Here is a 19,880-nt window from a genome sequence, read left to right as displayed (position 1 = left end):
TGATGTTGCTGAAAATTTTATGTACTCTGTGTGACAATAAAGTTATGTCTTTAAGAGTTTTACATCCAATGAAAGACAACATTCATCAATTTTTGATAAATGACAATGTTCTGCACAATACACTTTTTTGCCCAGATTGCAAAAATGAATGTTATTTTAATGCAACACTATGTATGTTCAGGTATCAGAAAAGAAGAACTGAGCATCAAGGTTTTAGGGTTGTAAAAAAAATGTAATTCATCTCTTTGTGCAGGAACTTAGTGCCACAACTCAAAACTCCCTTTTAAACAAATAACAGAAATGATGCTTATTTTTGCAATATGGGTAGAGGGTAGAGTAGGCCTATACAAGAATTTATGATAGAAGAAACTGGTATTGCTGAACAAACTGCCACTGATTGGCAAAATTTTGGTTGCAAAGTGCGTTTACACATTTTAGGAAAGTACAGTGAAAAATTGGGGGTCTGGGGATAATTGTAGAAATAGATGAAGCAAAAATTGGCAAAATAAAATAGAGGACATTTTATTGATGGGCAGGGGGTGTTTGGGGGCACTGAGAGGGACACAGGAAAATCATTTATTATTCCTGTTCAAGACCAGTCAGCAGACACACTGCTTGGGACTATGTGTGAATAGATTCTTCCTGGCACAACAATAATGTTGGATTACTGGAGAGTGTAAAATACTTTGTAGCATCAAGGTTTTCACCACCTGACAGTGGATCATTCCTTAAATTATTGCAGACCCTGTGACTGGTGGTCACACAGAGAATATTTAACACCTATGGTGTTTAATGCATGAAATAATCCCCAAGAGTGGGAGATCTGATGAGCACATGGCAGATTATCTTGTACAGTTTTATTGGTAGACTTTATTCCCAAATAAAGGTGCAAGATTATACCATTTATTGCTCCAGACAGCTGAAATGTACAAACCTGATATTCATCAGCCAGCTAAAAGTTCACCAGCACCCGCCAATTCAATAATATTTTATGTTTTATTACTATCAATCATCATTAAATTATTCATCTTTAATCAAAATTTAGCATTATCTCCTTGATTCATCATATTTGATCAAAAATTGATCATCTAAATTCCTATGATTTCATCTGACTGTGAAACTGCTATATCATCCTAGTATCAATAAAGGCAATTTTTAAATTCATTTTCATAACATTTATTCTTATTTGTGAGTCAATGTCACTGCAATTACTTTGACAACCTACATAGAAGTAGATGGCATTTGCTTTTTGTTGATGTCACTGCAGTTTCTATTAAACCCTTTTCTGATTTCTAAGTCTTAGAAATTTGTCTACTTGACAGGTCTTTACCTATTGCAATTTTTACAAAACAAAACTCAACCTTAATTTTCAGTTGTCAGTTTCTTTTTCTCTGGTTTAAGTTTGGAGAATGCACTTCCTGTTATTTGAGCAGAATTTTAAGCCATGTCAAATGCTTTTATTGAAATTTAGGAAATGTATTTGCAGATATTTGAAACCTCATAAACTGGGATTGAGCAAAGTTAGGAGGCTGAAAATACTTTTCTTGTACTTCATTTAAGAGAAGCTCTATTATGTAATATGTCACTTTTATAACTAAGATTTTTAAAGGTCACAACAGATCAGTGCCCTCTAGAGGGAGATGGAGTAGAGGTATGTACTTCAAAATACTTCACAGGACATACTCTTGTCTGTAGATCCATCCCTAAAAGTTTCATTTTTCTAACCTAACCCCTTTTTAAGATAGCAAGAAGTAGCTCTTCTAGAATTTTATCATACATTTTTTAACTATTGGTTACTATGGGCTAATTTGAGCCCTTTGATGGCTCAAAATGTAATTTCCCCAAGAAGCAATTGGATTATGAAAAAGCATGAAGAAAGGAACCAAGTCATTATTTAAAATCATAAAAAGTCACACAAACAACTTTTTATACCTCCTTCTCTTATAGAGAAAATATAAAAAAAACTCAAACAGATGACTTTTTATACCTTGCACTATTATAGAGCAAACATGAATAAAGTCATACAGACAACTTTTTATACCTCATTCTACTATAGATTCTTTATATATTAAGGATCAAATATTGTCATTTACTGAAAGAGTTATTTTCTTACTCCACACTGTCCAAATACTTTACCCCCACCCCCTCCTAATGTTTTAACTATTGGTTACTATGGGCTAATTTGAGCCCTTTGATGGCTCAAAATGTAATTTCCCCAAGAAGCAAATGGATTATGAAAAAGCATGAAGAAAGGAACCAAGTCATTATTTAAAATGATAAAAAGTCACACAAACAACTTTTTATACCTCCTTCTCTTATAGAGAAAACATAAAAAAACTCAAACAGATTACTTTTTATACCTTGCACTATTATAGAGCAAACATGAATAAAGTCATACAGACAACTTTTTATACCTCATTCTACTATAGATTCTTTATATATTAAGGATCAAATATTGTCATTTACTGAAAGAATTATTTTCTTACTCCACACTGTCCAAATACTTTACCTCCACCCCCTCCTAATGTACAAATTTATAGCCCAAATTATATATTTTTCATCTATTCTGTCACTTCTCTTTGTCTTGTCTCATGCTAAGCTGAAAGAGACTAACAAAAAAAAAAGTTCTATAATGCATCAATGAATGAACAACTTGGAGCAGCTGGGCATTTATCAAATAAGTACCCTATATAAAAAGGAGTATAAAGTCAAACAAAAGACAATATCATGCATTGTTGGATAAAAAGTCACACAGAAAACTTTTTATAGGGCAAAAAACCTCTTTATTGGAAAGACCACTTTTCTTTTGCATTCTGGAAAAATATACAGGTTTTTGGACTGCCCCTATTTTACTACAGCATGACACAATGTGAGTGCAGCAACAAGATCCCTGCCTTTTATCTGCCTTCTTGGTGAAATTTTCACCAATAATTTGTTATTATAAATTCAAAATGTGATCTATGTTTTGACAAGCAATTCAAAAGAAAGAATTATATTTAATATTTGTGATTTGTAGAATAAATATAAAGCAATAATAGTTGCATGTTTAGAATCAGCTTTCTGCTAATATGTGAATAAACCTGAAACACTGAAAGAATATATACATCAAAACAGAGGATAATTATTATTTCCAAACAGAGGTCCTTCTAGGTGAGTTGGCAAACTAATAATTTCAAGTGTTGGATCATAAATAATCTTAATAATAACCATATTGATGCATAGATTAGATTTTTAGGCATTCATTCTCATTCATATAAACAATTCTTTTCAATTCCTATTTGATAATAAAATGTGAGGGTTTGAGTTTCACATAATTTTGCTTGATTGCATACTGGCTCTTTAACCAACCTTATTTTACTATAAAATAAACATCTATTATACTATTATAGACTCAGACTATTATAGAGCAAACATGAATAAAGGGTAAAATTCTACTTTAGCTACTTTTGGCTATCTTGGAAAGGAGTTTGGTTAGGAAAATGAAACTTTCAGGGATAGATCCACAGGCTAAAGTATGTCCCGGGACGGTATTTTGAAGTACCTACCTCCACTCCTTCTCCCTCTAGAGGGTGCTGACCTTTGATGACCTTTAAAAATATGTGTGTTATAAAAGTGAAACCTTGTAAAATAGATCTTCTGCTTAAAATGCAGTCCAACAAAATTGTTTTCAGCCTCACAACTTTTCTCAATCCTGATTTATAGAGTTTTAAAGATATGCAAATACATTTCCTAAATTTTGAAAATTAACATTAATATTGATTAAAATACTACTCAAATAACAGAAATTGCATTTTCAGAAATAAAGCCAGAAAAAAAGAAACTGAAAAGTAAGGTAAAATGTTGTTTTGTCAAAATTTCAATAGGTATAGACCTATCATGTAGGCAAATTTCAGGATCCTCTAGAGGAAGAAGGAGATAATTACTTCAAAATACCTTCCCAGGACATATTTTAGCCTGTAGACCCATCCCTGAAAGTTTCATTTTCCTAACCTCACCCCTTTCCAGGATAGGTAAAAGTAACTAAAGTAGAATTTTACCTATATGGCCTTGAGCAAAGATAAATAAAGTCTTCTAGCCTCCCTCATTCTATTATAAAGCAAACAAACAAAGTCTTACAGATGGCTCTTACGCTGCATTCTATTATATAGCAAACATAAATAAAGTCACCTTAAACTACCTTAAATCGCACTTGCTAGCGATATGGACGAGTTCAGTGTACGCCAGTTAGTGATGATAGGGCCGCGGGACATCAGCTTCATCCTATTGCGTGAGCCATAGTTTGGTTTCCCATTCCTTATCGAGATTGGCTTTGAAACTGTCAACGGATGGTGAACTCACTGTCGTTTCGCTCAGATCGTTCCAGAGGCTTATGATGCGGTTGGAGAAGAAATGGTTCCTCTTCCTTGTATTAGCACGCTTCCGAAAAAGCTTCGCTGAATGACCCCTGGTTCTTGACAACTGGGCAGGCTAAAAGAGGTCCTTGTCGTCAGACTTGAGCAGTTTGTAGGTCATTATCATATCACCTCTTTGCCGATGGTATGTCAGAGTTGGTAGCTTGAGGCTCTGCAGTCGGCATTCATACTCTTTGTCTCTGAGCCCCTTTACGCATTTTGACGCCCGTCTTTGGACAGACTCGAGAGCCATCTGGTCTGTTTTATTAATTGGTGTGGTGACACACATTCCAAATTCTAATCTCGGTCTCACCAGGCTCTTGTAAAGTTTTTTAATTATTGCAGGGGATCTACTTGTCATTGTACGTTTGATGAGACCGAGAGTTTGGTTTGCCTTTGCTACTGCAGCTCGGGTGTGGCAGTTGAAATTAAGGTCTTTGTCTACAACGACCCCCAGATCTCTTTCAGAGGGACTCTCAGAGAGTGGCTGTCTCACACCGCATTTGCTGACATCAAGTATTGCCATTGTGGGTTATTTCTTCCAAAATGGAGAACCTTGCACTTTTCAACATTAAACTTGAGCCTCCATGTCTTGGCCCATTCGCCAAAGCTGTCAAGATCTGACTGTATTGAGGTCATACCTTGCTGAGTTCCGACAGGACCAATGAGCTTCGAGTCGTCAGCATACAGGCTAAGCTTGCTTGTAACGGTTCTTGGAGCGTCATTAATATATACATTGAAGAGTGTAGGTCCCAAAACTGTTCCTTGAGGAACACCGCTTAAGACCTCAGCTATTTTGGAGTAGTAAGCTCTGCCACCTTCACCAAAAACTCTGACCTGCTGCTTTCTTCCCTTTAGGAAAGACATGATCCAGTCCACCACTTCCTCTTGAATTCCAATTGCCTTCAGTTTCAAATGAAGCCTTCGATGGCAGACTTTTTCGAAGGCTTTAGCAAAGTCTAGCAAGATTCTATCCACTGGGAGACCTTGGTCGAGGAGCTCAGTTATGTAATTATACGAGTCAATCAGATTGGTTTTGACTGATCTGCCTGGTCGGAAACCATGTTGTTGTTTCGATAGAAGGTTATTTGTGATCAAATGTCTAAGAACAGCAGTGTTGACAATACCTTCTAGGATTTTCCCAACAGCAGACGTAATACTGATTGGCCGATAACTGTAAGCTTTGCTCTTGTCTCCTCCTTTATGTATTGGCGAGATATTGGCTACTTTCCAGTCCATTGGTATGACTTTAGTGTCAATAGATTTCTGGAAGAGTCTTGAGAGGGGTATTGCTAGTTGGGAATGAGCTTCCTTTAAGAGTCGTGGATGTATGCCATCAGGCCCAACAGACTTATTTGGATTAAGCTTTTTAAGCCGACATTCGAGCTCAGCCTGATCCACTCTTATTGGTGACATTTGAGTGGTGATTTCGTAGCATGGTGGGGTTGGCAGGGGGGCTTTGTCTGCGGGTGTGAAGACTGATGTAAACTGGTGGTTCAAGGCATCAGCAATTTCTTGGGGGTCGTTTGACTGGGCTCCATTACAAACCAACTCCGAAACCGTGTGTCTACCAGGCTTATGTGCTGAGGCATAATTCCAGAACTTCTTGGGATTGGTTTTTGAGGTTGCTGTAATGGCCTCCTTATATTTATCTATCAGTTCTCTGGACAGGGCTCGAACTTTCTTCCTTGCGGCTTTGAACTTTACCAGGTAGTCTGTTCTGTGGGGGTCCTGATTTGTGAGCTTTGACAGTTTCTTCTTCTTGTTCCTTGCACTTTTCATTTCTCTGGTCCTAAAGAGAAGAGTTTTCGGTTTTGGTCTCCACGTGGTAGTTGTATTTCTACTGACGGTGTCTAACAACATATTTTTCATTTTCTCCCACATGTCCTCTACCTCCATCGTTTCGACAAATGACCAATCGCACTGACAGAGTTCACGCCTGATTTGATTGTAGTTTGTATACACATGTCTGGTTAGATTCAATGTCTGTGGGTACAATCGAAATCGGCATTTTATAGCTATGTGATCACTATTTCCAAATGGGGGTTGCAATTCTATATCAATGAGTGACTCAGGATCATTTACCAAAACAAAATCAAGAAGTGAAGGATTCTGTCCATCTTAATATCTGGTCGGGAATGTCACTGCCTGGAACAGCGAGTGTGCTTCTAAGCAGTCAAGAAAAGACTGCGTAACTGCGTTACTCGTGTGGCCGTACCCCTCAGTCCACTCAATCATAGGTAAGTTAAAGTCGCCGACTATGACTAGATTCTTACACTTTCAAGCAGCACCATCAATAGACCGGCATATAGCCAAGAGTGAGTTCTCTAGACTCGTCGAGGTGGGACTTCTGTAAAAATAACCAAGTATAACGGGACCCCCAGGTAGGTTAATAGATATCAAAATTTATTCTACACTTGTCTCATGTTCCGACGTGATATCAATAGTGCCAACCCGAATTGTGTCTTGTACATATATGGCAATTCTTCTGCCACCACCCATCAATAAGTTAGTCATTAGTCTGTATCTGGAAATCTGTATCTGGGATTCTATCAGGGATAGGGAGGTTCGCTTTGGTTTAATCTCACAGAATGCATAAATATCAGCCTCATTTGCGGAGAGGACACATCTGACCTCCTGAAATTTCAAGGTTAGGCAATCAACATTGCTAAACACCACACTAAGTCCAGTAATTTTCTTGCAATGACTGTTGCCTGCATCTGTACTAAGTCCATAAGAAGACATAGAAGTCTCTGGGTTTGCATCACTATAATTATCACTTGTATGCACTGTACTTTGAAAATCACTACCATCTAACTGACTATTTACATAAGTTACTTCACTTGGTATATCTTCTAGAGTTCCAGTGCAGCCGGCGGGACTACACGAGTCGGCACGTTTTTTGGAACTATAGCGTTGCCTTGGATAACCAAATTGGTTTCGCCTTGTGCTCGTTTAGCCCGCAACTCCTTGTATAATTTTGCTCTTTTCTCGCGGTCAGTAACAAATATACCGGCATATAGCCGAGAGTGAGTTCTCCAGACTCGTCGAGGTGGGACTTCTGTAAAAACAACCAAGTATAATGGGACCCCCAGGTAGGTTAATAGATATAAAAATTTGTTCTACACATGGCTCATATTCTGACTTAATATCAATAGTGCCTACCTGAATCGTTTCTCGTACATATATGGCTATTCCTCTGCCGTCACAAATGTTTTTTATACCTTGCACACAGATGACTTTTAAAACCTTGCATTATTAGAGTGAAATATGAATCAAGTCATATGAATGACTTTTTCTAACACATTCTTTTATAGAGCAAACATAAATGAAGTCATACAGACAACTTTTTATGCCTTGCACTAATATAGAGCATTTATGAATATTCATACAGATGTTTTTCCTTTCCCTAGTTTGCTGGACAATGCAATTTAAGATAATGATTTTTTAGCAGAAATTGATTAGGTTTCTGGTAAATTTTGGCAGTCCATATTATTGACTAACAAATAAAGTAAACATACCACTCAATGCCTTTTAGGTAAATATTTACCAAATCATATTATTGAGTTACAACTAAAGTGAATATACCACTAAATACCTTTTTTTATTCTCTTTGCAAATATAATAATCATTTTTATCAGGAATGAATTTTAACCCCCACCCCTGTATATACCAATTCAGGTTATATATTTGCACATTAGGGGGGTGGGGGAAAGTTTAAATTTACCTCTCATTTACATAAAAATAAAATTACCCCCACCCTCCTAATGTGCAAATATAGGCTATACCCTGAATTGGTATATAGGCTACAAGGGTGGGGGCTAAACTTCATTTCCAAAAAAAAAATAATTATTATATTCATAGAGCATAAAAAGGCATCAAGTGGTATATTCACTTTAGCTGTAACTCAATAATATGATTTGGCAAATATTTACTGCCTTTTTATGCTCATTATCCATGTAATAATCATTTTTGTTGGAAATGAATTTTACCCTGCTTTTATATATATCAATTCAGGGTATACCCTATAGGCCTAGGCTATTTGCACATTAGGGACTGGGGGTAAATTTTGTTTCTGATGCAAATGAGATGTAAGTTTAAGATTTGGTAAAGTTCTAAAAAATCATCCCTCTAATCGAAATCTACCCCCATCCCTCTAATTTGCAAATATATACCCTGAATTGGTAGGCTATAGTGGTAGGGGTAAAATTCATTTCTAACAAAATGATTAGGCTATTATATTTGTAATGAGCATAAAAAGGCACTGAGTGGTATGTTAACTTTATTTGTAAGTCAATAATATGAACTGCCGAAAATTTACCTAAATTTCTAGTGGGTCATATAATTTAGCTAGCTAGCCTGTAGGCCTATATTGGTTTTCCAATATATGCATACATTTTTGGTTTCCCTCTCAGATTACTATTTTTGTCTCATTCTATATAACTAAAGAAAACATAATATTATCTTATGTTTGAATTTATGCTGCTTTCTTTATAGTAGTAATTGACAATAATCAAGGATACTTTAAAACCTAGCTTCTTCTTCTAATTCACAGCAGGCGGGCTATTCAGTTGATACTATTTAGCCCTTTTTGCTTCTCTCTGTGGGCAACAGAGCTACTGGCTTGGTTGTCTCTTACTTATTAGATATTCTCAGATATCTTTCAGTAGATCTTTCGACTCGAGGAGCTCAAATATAAGAGCCGCGTTTTCAGGCTCAGCGGGTTCGAACACGGGTTGTTCTAGTCTAGTTTCAAGTTTCTAGTTTTTCGTCTAGTTTTTTCTAGTTTCAGCGGGTTCGAAGCTTCAACCCCGTGTTTGATGCACTAGATGCACTGCTGCACAACGCTTGATGCACTAGACGCGAACAACCCGTGTTTAAAGACGGGTTGTTGACGGATCAGCAGGTTCGAACACGGTTTGTTCTCGTCTAGTGCATTAAGCGTTGTTCATCAGTGCATCTAGTGTATCAAACACGGGGTTGAAGCTTCGAACCTGCTAAAACCAGAACAAAAATTAGAAACTTGAAACTAGACGAGAACAACCCGTTTACGAACCCGCTGAGCCTGAAAACGCGGCTAAGATGATAGATATCAATTTCTGTGCTGTGTGCAGGTATAGTTGGCTAGGCTCTTGGTAGATGGCATTTATATTGATTATTTTGATGGACTTAGAAATTAAGGAGCAGAGCAAAGGCAATGGGAGGACAAAGAATCAAATGGGAAAGTAAAACTTTCCCGGACTTATACTATGCTGATGCTTTAAACATTCTAGCCAAGAGTGCGGCCCGAATGAATGAACTTTGCGAGTTTAGGGTGCTAGAATAGGTTTCAAAATTTAATGTTAAGAAGACTAAGTCGCTAAGGCTAGAAATAAGTGAAGACGAAAAGGTGACACTGGCTAACGAAAAGACCGATCAAGTGGCAAGCTTCACATGCTTGGGTATAATTATCAGTAAAGACGGTGGGTGCAGGAAAGATGTCAAAAGTAGAATACCCAGGACCCAGAATGTTTATGCAGAGGTAAAAAAAAAGTTTAGAAGAATAGGAAGATAAGTCGGCGAACCAAGATTAGAATACTGGAAGGAACAGTGATGACAATGGTCAAGTATGGTCCTGATGCATAGGCGCTCCGAATAAAAGAAGCAGATCTGCTATATGATTTGTAGAAAAATTGCCTGTGGATTTTTTGGGGTACCCGACTGACTGACCGTATTTCAAATAGTAGACTATACGAAAAGTGTGGTTCCATCCCGCTTCCTAAGGCTGTAATGAGACAAAGGTTGTAATGACTAGGGCACGTTCTGCGGATGAAGGATGACAGATTGCCAAAGACTCATTTCCGGCCAACAGTCTAGGGCTAAACAAAAATCAAGTCGTCCTTGGTTGAGGTGTGAGTATGTCACAAGGAAAGATTTAAGAGAACTAGGAAATTCTTAGGAGGATACATAGGGAGGCTTCATGCAGTTTGGGATGGAGGAGGAATATGCGTATCTGGATTGAGCTCGGGTGGCTTGGTGCTGCGATGAGTTGTTGGTAGTAGTATTAACATAGGAAGCTATAATAAGAACAATTAAAATAATGCAAAATTCACTCAGAATGAATAACTTTGCCTCATATTTTTTAGTTCTTTTTTATTTATACACAATTCAGATTTTAACATCTGAATGTTTCACAAGTGCCATAGATTTAGCTTTTATGATTCATACTTCAGTGATTAATATAGAATGGTTCATGCTGTCTCTTTGATAACTGAAGTATCTATTTTGTAACTGTCGGTAATTTTAAATACTTAAGCCTGATGTTGTATATTTAATCACCTAAACTAGAATTGGGTGAATAATATTACTATGCTATTAAATCCTTGTACATTATAAAATTCCCATTTTTATCACACAATATAATTTTTCACACAAAATAATTACATTTATTTCCAACAATTTCCTATCTTTTTGTTAAACTATATAATACTTAAATCCTTCCTTGGTTCAAATCTTCCCAGTATTTAAATCTTTGAGTCAAAAACTAAGAATGAGTAGGGCTGACGCCCCCCTGCCTTAAAATACCAGCATATAATTTACACTCTACTGAAAACAATCCTTATTTAGGGTGTAAAGTTTCTATTTCCCATAATATCGAAAATGAAAGTCTTAAAAACGTCGGATTTGTTAAAGTTAAAAAAGAGAAAACATTTACAACGTATTTTGTTTTCAGTAAAGTGCATATTATGGGCTGGTCTTTGGAAATCATGGGGGCGTGAGCCCTACTCATCCCAGTTTCTTCTTGTTTTGAGTTTGACTCGGTTATTCTTTGTAATATCTGCTAGTTTTGGGTTTCATTTATTTATTTATGGTAATTTGCGGTATTTTTATGCTTGGAAAATTATTGGACTTTATTTCTACTCATTTTTGGTTGAATGTAGCTCTTTACTTTTGAAAAACTTCTCCTGTGGAAAAAAGTTTTTAAAATTTATTTCTAACCAGCATCCTGGCTGAAGGGCCAAGAAACGGAGATCAGCACCGCCGGTACCCAGTAGGGACTGTAAAGTCCAATGCCGTATTCTTCACCTTTTTTTTTACCTTTTACGCTACTTCGTGAACTTAAAAACATTACACAATGCATTAAAGGAAACGGGACCTTCCTGGGAGGGTGTAAAGAGGGAGGTTTTGAATATACCGGGATTGGAGGAGGTGGAGCGTGCGTAGCTGTGTTGGCCTCAGGCGGCTTGGTGCTGCAGTGAGTAGTTAGTAGTAGTTGTTAGTGCAAACAATAAACACACATTAAAAAATCATAAATATAAGTTCTGGTGCTTGGCTTTTTACTAAAATTTTCAGCAATGACCTGCTGCAGACGAGAGTAGTGTACCATAAACAAGCTTTCGGGTGAGCGAAGGTAAATGTCGTTTACACTCGACTTTTTTCGGCAAGATTCACCACTAATGCTGGAATACATATTCCCCTCCACTTCTCCCAAACTCCACACCCAGTACAGGATGCTGAATCTCATCATTGAGCCAAGCTCTACTCTAATAGTCCATTTGCTCGTAATATCGAATGGATTTTTACTCTGTAAAATTTAATTTGTTTTACTAAACTTTTAATATACGTGATCTACTGAAATTCTACTTAGGACTATTTATTAAATTGATTTGTTTGTGGGTTCTCCGATTGATATAAATAAATAGCATTGATGTCAACGGACCACATAAAGCTAAAACAAAAATCATAGGCAGCGCACTAGCGCTATATAAGTAAAGATACAGGATAAGTCAAAGTATTACACACAGATTGTTTAACATTATATAATGACATATTCCCCACATTTAAAATTTGAAAGTATTCGAAAAGTTGAAGTTAGAATTATTAACTTGTCCGTTAGGCATTGTTTGACAAAGAATATCCAGAAAATCTGACTGATCTTAGGCATCGTTGCGGAAGAAACCTTAAATCAATTAGAAATTGTCAGGGATGCCAATTAGAAGCAAAATTTGGCCACTAGAGTTTGAAAATTACCTTCCTCTTTTTATTTTTGCTAAAAAAATGAATTCTATAAACAATACACAAAAGTTTTTCTTGTGTAAATCAGGGTATGGGGTGTACACATTTCTGGAGAGGTTTACGCTGAATATCGTTTTATGTCTATAATTCGCTTCACAAGCAAAGTTCGGTCTCCTAGTGCTGCATGGTAAAACTGATCACAATAGAAAAAGAAAAATGGGTTGTTACCGCTTATACGCGCACACAAAATTTCTAGATTGTGAGAAAAATATACATATTTTGCTTAAATTTACTTTATTCTATTCTCAGCAGACATTTCATACAACATGCTGATGCAGAGATAAATGTCCCACAAATATAACTGGTGTTGTGTCAAATACGACTAATTTCAGTAATAATAATTAGCAAATTTATGTCAATTCTTTTTTTGGAGCTGGTTAAAAGAAACATTTAGAGAAGTGAAAATAGCGAGAAGTCGGCATAGCATTGCACATAGAGGCAGTCCTACATTTGTGGGTTAGTATGTGAATCCAAAACGTAAGGAATATGACGTTACAAACGCTTATTAGGCATTACAATTACAAATAAGAGAATTGGAGTTTCAATTAAATACTGGAAATACAAATTAAAACAATAAAATGATTCCTAGAGCGAATCCCACTCTGCCCAGTTCCATGAACAAACTACAACCGATTTGACCTATCTAGTTATAGTACGAATATCATTGTAAAGTCGTATTTTCTTTTTCAATGATTTTTTTTTCATTCAGGAAGTTATATTCAATGTATATCTACCTTCTTATTCTTCAATGATTCCATTTCTGTCCTATTTGCAGATTTAGCGGGCGTATTCATTCCCACTTTTGAAACGCTTAAAACAAGAGAATCTAATGTTGTACTCATAGATTCTAGGAAGTAAAAGTATCTTAAATATCAGGGAAAAGAATTGACCAGAGCAAAAATGACAAAACCAGAAGCATAGAACATTTTTCAATTTTGCAATTAACTAAGCTCACATTTTTACTTGATGACAAGGTTTTTTTTTTTTTTTTTTTTTTTCTTTTTTTTTTTTTTATAAAATTTTAATTAAATCCCACGTCCTCTCCTCTCAGTGGCACTAACATTAAAAAAAACACTTTTAAACATTACAAAAATCTAAATGCCACCTACATTCTACATTTTACTAAAATTAGCAGCCAAAGAGTGGTCTTCGCATTATTGTACTTCTACTAAAATAATTTTTAATTTTTATTAACAATAAAATAAAATGCTCTCCCGCACAGAGGACGTCCCCCCTCCACAGGAAGTCCCCGCTTGTGGTGGCCATTTACAACAACAGACAAAAAATTTCCCAAATTCCAATTCTGCAAGGAAGCCACTACTAAAAAAAACTATAATATCCCGATAAAAAGAAAATAATAAAAAAAAAAAAAAAAAAGAAAACCCCTCTTTTACATTATCATTTCAGCTTATTTTTACAAAACACAAAAATAAACACACTAATATTTACGAAAAACAAATACGCTGAAATGACCACCAAACCCCAATTTTAAACTTCATTTTTTTTTCCTTCTTTTTTTTTTTGGCTGCTAATTAAAAAAAAAACAATTATCAATAATTTTCTTTAAACTACCTTACTAGCAACGCTGTTTTCTCACTCACTCACACAAAAAACTATCTCTTACCAATAAAAAACTCAAACTCTCTCCAATACTTACATTCTCACTCTCTTTTTCCACCCACCATATTTACAAATAATTCATAATTCAAAATCAAAAAAATACCCTCTCCACTCTTTTCTTATCTTCAATAATTCCATTTTCTTCTCAATTAAACTCCTAAAACCCTCTAAACACACCACTTTCTTTCTTTTCCTTCTACTCCACGCATAATGACACATATTTTCAATAATATAACATAGAGAATTTTTCTTTTTCACTTCCAAACCCAAATCTATGTCAAATTTCATCAGCTTCTTCTTTTCTTCATCACTTTAAACTTCAATTTTGTACTTTTCACTTAAATCGAAAACAAACGGAAAAGTTCCCTTATTTTCATTACACTTGATGAACTCGTGGTCTAAACCATCTTCCACTACTTCAAAACAAAAAAAGAGCATTTTTTATCTTCATTTCTCAGGAAACGTGACACTCTATTTCGGTAAGGCAGGTTTTTGGGAAAATATTAATGTGGAATATATTATCAAGTGTAATGGACCCCTATTTTTCTCGTTCTCCTTATGTCAAAATCGATCATAGATTAATAAAAAAAAAAAACAAATTATCTGGTTCAATTAAAGAGCAAATTTGACACTTAACGAGCAACAGTTTTAGAGCTACTTAATAACTTATAGTTTTTCCAAATTATTGAAGAGCAGTTCCCCCCCTCTCCCTTCAATGACACCACTGCCAAAATTGCCCTTTGATTTGATTTTTAAGCAATACGAACTTTCCGTAAAAGTCTTACTTCATAACTCATTCAGGGCTGCCGCAGGTTCAAAGAGACGAAAATAAAGACTTTTCTTGGTGGAAAAAAGAACCTTCCTGACATAAAACAGGGGCCAATAGGAACCAGGTCCAGCTGTTGTTTACCGTATAAATAACCCAAAGCAACATCATACTCGATATTCACACCGATCAAAATCTGAAACCCGGACGGTCAGCAACAATCATCTGTAGTGTCACCATTTTCAAGACACAGGTAATATAAAAATGAGCTGAAGGCTTGGCTTTCGACATGAATCTTCTCTGGTTTGTTTCATAATCTATCGCTTTCAACTATGACGAAAAAAATTCGAAAAATACACAAGTAAATATTTCAGTTAATGACCAGAAAATCATTACACGACCAAGAAATTTTTCAGAAGTGCAGTTATTGGCAACTGCCTTTTTTTCTACATAAGTAAATGAGCATTTCCATCAACTGCCGATTCCTTGCTCTGTTTGGTATAAAACAAAAGTGACTCATTCAACATGTTTCGGGCGAGCTAAACTTCAATCAGGTCTTTCTTCTCAATGTCTTCAACCGATTTCTGGCTTCTTCCAATATCTTGTCAGTAGCTTGGTCCTTAAACATAGAAGCTTTTTAATTTTCTCGTAATGACTTTTCGAAAATCTCTATAGCTTGTTTACTAGAAGAAAGTTCAGCAAGCGTTTGCTTTTCTTTTCTGAAAACTTCCTTCGTTCTTTATTAATTTTTCTCAGCTCTCTCTGGTTCTTGAGACAAGTTCCGTAACTCTTTTGTGCAGATCGTGCAAGCTTTATATTGGCTTCAGTTAAAGGGGCGTTTTGGGCTCCCTCGATAAATCTGCACAGAAAATGCATTGCTCACCCATTGTTCACTGAAATGCCCTCTGTTCACTGAGAATCATCCGGGGCAAAGTAAAGCCTCTCTCAACGCTGACAGAGCTGTGCAAAATGATCAGCGTGTTTTTGATCAAAAGCCACCGAATTCGAGTATTTTCTAAACTCGACTGCTATGTTCCGTTTTCCATTGCTCTTATTCGGCTCTGAAGAAAACTCACTGATTTGCACTATTTTAAACTCGTCTAAGAGGAGTTCCATTGTCAATGGGATATGATGGTTTCGGGCAACAAACAGTCAATCCTGGACAGTATTTGGCCTAGACATCTGAGCAGCGTGTATGGAACAAAACTCGTCAAAACTAAAAGAAAATCACTATTTAGAGTTCGTTATACAAGTCATACCTGGCAGCTGAAGTGAAGTGCTTCTGGACATGCTGTAAAAAATACCATTTTGACAATTCATCTGCCACTACAAGACAAACTTGCAATTTTTCAGCAATGTGATACCTCGTGGCATGTTTCTCTGGCCCTAGATTTGTCCTTTTCGAAACTACTTACGTTGAATAGTTATAGACCGACCGACAACAAAAGCTGGTTCGGCTGCTCTATCGTGAATAACGGATTTTAACCGGGAGTTCAGGACTACATAACGTTGGGACGCGTATAATTTACTTTACGCACAATGCTTTTAGAAAGTGTCTTGGTGAATTTGACGAAGCTTGCTCAGAATTATTGATAAACGTTTATTGCTCTTTCCGTTGCTGGCCTTCCCGCCTTGAAGACTATAGAAAAATCTAAGAGAAAACTTGCGGTCCCAAGTTTCGTGTTATCAAACACGCACCATCCCGTTGTATAATGATTGCTCCTGCTGCCACTAGAACGATAGAGCAATGCCCAGGCCTAGCTGACCGTTTTACCGGTTTTTTTTTCTAAGAAGAACGCAGGCCTGATGAAATGGTGCGCTTACAAAGATATTGCAAAACTGCTCAAACAGTCAACATTGAAAACAGAATGTCAGGTCCTGATAGACAACTCTTGAATTTCTGTACATTTTACTCATAAGTTCCAGCGTGAAGATTTACTGATCCATCGGGTCTATATGGCGCTGCAGGATCTTATTTTTAGCTTTCTGGGCGCATTTTAAGACCTAAAGCCGTTCAAGAACTGAGGGTTGACTTTTATGCGAAACCATTGTAAGATGGCGAGAAGCTCTTGCCTCTAATTGACAATGTGATAAGTAGTGACGTGCAAGTTTGTATTGTAGTGGCAGATGAATTGTCAAAATGGTATTTTTTACAGCATGTCCAGAAGCACTTCACTTCAGCTGCCAGGTATGACTTGTATAACGAACTCTAAATAGTGATTTTCTTTTAGTTTTGACAAGTTTTGTTCCATACACGCTGCTCAGATGTCTAGGCCAAAGAAGAAAGACCTGATTGAAGTTTAGCTCGCCCGAAACATGTTGAATGAGTCACTTTTGTTTTATACCAAACAGAGCAAGGAATCGGTAGTTGATGGAAATGCTCATTTACTTATGTAGAAAAAAAGGCAGTTGCCAATAACTGCACTTCTGAAAAATTTCTTGGTCGTGTAATGATTTTCTGGTCATTAACTGAAGTATTTACTTGTGTATTTTTCGAATCTTTTTCGTCATAGTTGAAAGCGACAGATTATGAAACAAACCAGAGAAGATTCATGTCGAAAGCCAAGCCTTCAGATCATTTTTATATTACCTGTGTCTTGAAAATGGTGACACTACAGATGATTGTTGATGACCGTCCGGGTTTCAGATTTTGATCGGTGTGAATATCGAGCATGATGTTGCTTTGGGTTATTTATACGGTAAACAACAGCTGGACCTGGTTCCTATTGGCCCCTGTTTTATGTCAGGAAGGTTCTTTTTTCCACCAAAAAGATTCTTTATTTTCGACTCTTTGAACCTGCGGCAGCCCTGAATGAGTTATGAAGTAAGACTTTTACGGAAAGTTCGTATTGCTTAAAAATCAAATCAAAGGGCAATTTGGGCAGTGGTGTCGTTGAAGGGAGAGGGGGGGGAACTGCTCTCTAATAATTTGGAAAAACTATAAGTTATTAAGTAGCTCTAAAACTGTTGCTCGTTAAGTGTCAAATTTGCTCTTTAATTTAACCAGATAATTTTTTTTTTTTTATTAATCCATGATCGATTTTAACATAAGGAGAACGAGAAAAATAAGGATCCATTACACTTGATAATATATTCCACATTAATATTTTCCCAAAAAGCTGCCTTACCGAAATAGAGTGTCACGTTTCCTGAGAAATGAAGATAAAAAATGCTCTTTTTTTGTTTTGAAGTAGTGGCAGATGGTTTAGACCACGAGTTCACCAAGTGTAATGAAAATAAGGGAATTTTTCAGTTTGTTTTTGATTTAAGTGAAAAGTGCAAAATTAAAGTTCAAAGTGATGAAGAAAAGAAGAAGCTGGTGAAATTTGACATAAATCCGGATTTGGAAGTGAAAAAGAAAAATTCTCTGTGTTATATTATAGGAAATATGTGTCATTATGTGTGGAGTAGAAGGAAAAGAAAGAAAGTGGTGTTTTTAGAGGGTTTTATGAGTTTAATTGAGAAGAAAATGGAATTATTGAAGATAAGAAATGAGTGGAGAGAGTGTTTTTTTATTTTGAATTATGAATTATTTGTAAATATGGTGGGTGGAAAAAGAGAGTGAGAATGTGAGTAGTGGAGAGAGTTCGAGTTTTTTATTGGTAAGAGATAGTTTTTTGTGTGAATGAGTGAGAAAACAGCGTTGCTAGTAAGGTAGTTTAAAGAAAATTATTGATAATTGTTTTTTTTTTAATTAGCAGCCAAAAAAAGAAGGAAAAAAAAATGAAGTTTAAAATTGGGGTTTGGTGGTCATTTCAGCTTATTTGTTTTTCGTAAATATTAGTGTGTTTATTTTTGTGTGTTGTAAAAATAAGCTGAAATGATAATGTAAAAGAGGGGGTTTTCTTTTTGGTTTTTTTTTTATTATTTTTTTTTTTATCGGGATATTATAGTTTTTTTAGTAGTGGCTTCCCTGCAGAATTGGAATTTGGGAAATTTTTGTCTGTTGTTGTAAATGGCCACCGTAAGCGGGGACTTCCTGCGGAGGGGGGACGTCCTCTGTGCGGGAGAGCATTTTATTTTATTGTTAATAAAAATTAAAAATTATTTTAGTAGAAGTACAATAATGCAAAGACCACTCTTTGGCTGCTAATTTTAGTAAAATGTATGTGGCATTTAGATTTTTGTAATATTTAAAAGTGTTTTTTTTATTGTTAGTGCCACTGAGAGGAGAGGAGGTGGGATTTAATTAAATTTTTATTAAAAAAAATAAAATAAAAAAAAAAAAAAAAATAAAAAAAAACCCTTGTCATCAAGTAAAAATATGAGCCTGAAATTAGTCGTATTTGACACAACACCAGTTATATTTGTGGGACATTTATCTCTGTATCAGCATGTTGTATGAAATTTCTGCTGAGACTAGAGTAAATAAAGTTAAAACAAAATATGTATGTTCTTCTCACAATCTAGAACTGTTGTATGCGGATATAATCGGTACAAACGCATTCTTCTTTTCCTTGTGTTATCAGTTATATCATGTACCTGTAGGAAACCGAACTTTGCTTGTAAAGCGGATCATAGACATAAAAACGATATTCAGTGTAAACCTCTCCAGAAATGTGTACACCCCATACCCTGATTTACACAAGAAAAACTTTTGTGTATTTTTTAGAGAATTCATTTTTTTAACAAAGATACAAAGAGGAAGGTAATTTTCAAACTCTATGGGCCAATTTTTGCTTCCAATTGGCATGCCTGGCAATTTTTAATCGATTTAAGGTTTCTTCCGCAATGATGCCAAGAATTATTCAGATCTTCTGGATATTCTTTGTCAAACAATGCCCAACGGATAAGTTAATAATTCTAATTTTAACTTTTCGAATACTTTCAAATTTTAAATGTGGGGAATATGTCATTATATAATGTTAAACAATCTGTGTGTAATACTTTGACTTATCCCGTATCTTTACTTAGCCGCGCTATTGCGCTGCCAATGATTTTTGATTTGGCGTTATGTGGCCCGCTGATTTCAATACTATTTATTAACAAAGATCGGCGAACCCACAAACAAGTCAATTTTATTAAAAATCATAAATAATATTTCAATA

The 19,880-nt window shown here is 35.8% G+C and overlaps 1 protein-coding gene across 3 annotated transcripts in view; it reads right to left on the bottom strand.

Moving 5' to 3' along the window:
- LOC148940875 (uncharacterized) overlaps window positions 1-8,816 on the bottom strand; it is a 30,075-nt gene extending 21,259 nt beyond the window's left edge. For 2 of the 3 annotated variants that reach the window (XM_089104745.1, XM_089104747.1), the window contains exon 1: window positions 4,038-4,058. The gene's annotated coding sequence lies outside the window, so the exon portion shown is untranslated. Of the gene's footprint in view, window positions 1-4,037; window positions 4,059-8,786 lie in introns of those variants that run through there. The other variant, XM_089104746.1, reaches the window with a different exon arrangement.
- Between the last annotated feature and the right edge of the window lie 11,064 nt (window positions 8,817-19,880).

The sequence above is a fragment of the Artemia sp. Qi Xiang Cuo genome, chromosome 19, assembly GCF_049724085.1.
Source record: "Artemia sp. Qi Xiang Cuo chromosome 19, ASM4972408v1, whole genome shotgun sequence".
Classification (NCBI taxonomy): Eukaryota; Metazoa; Arthropoda; class Branchiopoda; order Anostraca; family Artemiidae; genus Artemia; species Artemia sp. Qi Xiang Cuo.
Note: the sequence above shows the minus strand (reverse complement) of the source record. Positions and strands in the feature narration are given on the sequence as shown.